This window comes from Suricata suricatta, chromosome 7 (assembly GCF_006229205.1).
Source record: "Suricata suricatta isolate VVHF042 chromosome 7, meerkat_22Aug2017_6uvM2_HiC, whole genome shotgun sequence".
Classification (NCBI taxonomy): domain Eukaryota; kingdom Metazoa; phylum Chordata; class Mammalia; order Carnivora; family Herpestidae; genus Suricata; species Suricata suricatta.
The window spans coordinates 889,095-892,004 of NC_043706.1; the positions used below are offsets into that span (position 1 = coordinate 889,095).

A 2,910-nucleotide genomic window follows, 5' to 3' on the forward strand; every position below is an offset into this window, starting at 1 on the left:
CATCAAATGAAACAATGTACAAATTAGTGCAATTACAGAAAGATAAGAGAAGGAGGGAGAAGAAAGCTTATTTTAAGAGATAATGTCTGATAAGTTCTTAAACCTGGGGAGAGTTTTGAATATCCATATTCATCAGGCTCATAGGTTACCCCATAATTTCAATACAAAATTCTCTTCTCTGGGTCACTGGAGTGACTCAATCAGCTGAGCACCTGGTTCTTGATTGTGGCTTGGATCTTGATCTCAGCATTATGGGACCAAGCCTGGAGTCAGGCTTTGCATTCGGCATGGAGTCTGCTTAAGATTCTCTCTCCCACTCATCCTACCCCTTTGCCCTTCTTGTTCTCTCTCTATAAAACATTTTTTTAATTAAAAAATTACTTCCTCCAAGACACATTATATTAAAACTGTCCAAAATCAGAGACAAATAGAGAATCCTGAAAGCACACACACAAAAAAAGGATAGTAAACTACAATGGAACCTGCATTAGGCTCTCTGCAGATTTCTCAGCAGAAAGCCTGTAATCCAGGAGAGAACAGGTTAATATTATCAGAGTGCTGAAAGAAAAAAAAAAACCAAGAGAATACTCTATCCAACAGTTATCCTTTAGAAATTAAGAGAAATAACTACCTCCAAGGAAACAAAGGCTGAGGGAAATCGTCACCTTTCAGATGATGTCAGCTTGGTTTCTAGAGTTTGGCTTTATTTTGCGGCACAGAAATCACGTGGAGCCATTCGGAGACACATCATTGAGTGAAGGCTCTGTCACATCAATACTGCATTGCAGCTTGGTCCATGGAAGAAGCCACACCCGGGATACAAAAGAAGCTTCCACGTTTACCTGCTTTACGACAGGTGTCTTTCCCCTCTGCTCGCCTCACTGTTAGAAGGTTCAAACACCACCGGACACAGGCTTCCTCCAAAGTGACTCTCAAGGGCTGGAGTCATGTTAGAGTTTCAGGCCCCCGGAACCCCAGCTTGTGGCTGTGTCACGTGGGCGCTGTCATAATACTTGACAGGATACGAGATGGGAAGGTATAGGGAGGACAGAGGGACGCTGGCCCGAGTTACGGAATAGTCCGTTTCGAATCGCCTTTATGTCAGGAGGACAGCAGGCCAACCACTAAGCCAGCTCTGGAGCAGTAGCAGCAGTGCGCCTGCCAAGGCTACACCGATTAAAAGATACAAATCCTGTTTCAAGTGCTGTGTATCAGTATCACAAGGGTTTTTTGAAACTGATGCTTCACTAGGAAAAAAAGCAAGTGTTGGTTAACCTGGACAGAATGTGGTGACCTGCCCGTTCTGAACAGCCACTCAGGAAAACAAGTTACTACCTGATATTAGAAAGGGGAGGTGCATGGACTGGGACAGGGCTCTGCAATCTCCATGTTGATGACAAAAGCAGGCGTTACAATATTGATTTCATACGGTTCGTGTCGTTTGCCAAAAGTAAGTTTGTCCTAATGAGATGATCAGACGTGCTGCTATTAGTCTTCCCCGTAGATATCATTTTTCTTGCACTTCATCTCCTCGAAGTCAAACTCGGATCCAGTCATCCTCTTATAGATGTCTTTAATGTCGTCACAGGTGGTCTCAAAGTGGGTCGTAGCATCGTCCATGTGGGAATTAAAGATCTGGCTTTCTGTTCCCAAGTCTTTTGGTACAAGGAGGTCACTGATGCTGACAAATTTCTATTCCATTGGTTCCAAAAGCTCCAGAGCCGGTCTGATTTCTTTCTCCGGCTCCATGCTGACAATGGCAATGAACTTGCCCTGCGTGGCCACGTTGTGTGCAGAGGAGATCATGCACACGTAGATGTCTGACGTCCGGTTGACTTGGTTCTGGGGAATGATGATCTGGCAGGAGTTGGCATCATTTGTGTTCTTGATGGGGTGGCTGAGGATGCAGATCACTCGGATTACCTGGCCCACTTTCTCTACCCAGTCGTGGACGTAGCTGGGATCACAGATGAGCTGCTTACAGCCAGCAACCTCTCCTTCAGATTTCACACCAATCACTTTTCTATTCTGCACAATGATTTCCTCAGTTGGCTAGTTGAGCATGTAGATACCACCATAAGTAGCACTGAGCCTTGCAAATCCCTGGGGCAGCTCTCCAAGGCCATAGAGTGGGTAAAGGTACGGACTTTTGCCATATCTTGCCAGAGACTCATTGTAAAGTTTAATCCTATTAATGGTTTCACAGCATGGTTGATATAAATAGTCATCGGTCTGTAACGTGCCAGGGCATGGCCAGTGAAATCTATGACATCTTGTCCCAAATCAAATTTCTTGTACACCTCCCACATTGCAGTCTTCATAGGCCACAAAGTAACTAGATAACTCAATCTGTGTATCATGAAATGAGTGTTATCTGATCTACACAAATCATAAAGTTGGAAACTCCAGGGGATATTTCAGATTTAAATATGAATGTCACTCATAGGACCAGACCTGAACAGGATAGAAGAGAGCATGTAATTCCTTTGGGAGTGGTGCTCCAACCCACTTTCAGACACAAGTGAAATGCATGTGCCAGGCTGAGGCCCCTGTGTTATCTTACAGATTAACGGCTTCTCCCACAACCCACACACACAGTCTTGGGAGACATTCCCTGTGGTGTGAGAAGTTCTCTATTAAAAGTGGACATAGTAGTGAAAGCTCCAGGCTTGGTGGAAAGTGAGGCAGCATGAAAGTGGACTGTTCTTGATTCTAAGGTTTGGCCTTGCTACCATTTCCTTCTTCTGGCCCATGCTGCTCAACTTACAAAATAAAACACAATATCATCAATGCAGCAGAAGTATCAGGTTTACTCCTGCCCAATTACAGTAACCCTCTCAGAGATTATCACTAAAATGAAATTTGTTTTATCTTTATTTACTTATTTATCTATTTATTGGTACTTTATAT

The 2,910-nt window shown here is 43.8% G+C and overlaps 1 pseudogene; it reads right to left on the minus strand.

Moving 5' to 3' along the window:
- Positions 1-1,488: 1,488 nt before the first annotated feature.
- LOC115296889 lies at positions 1,489-2,321 on the minus strand (annotated as a pseudogene).
- Positions 2,322-2,910: the final 589 nt, after the last annotated feature.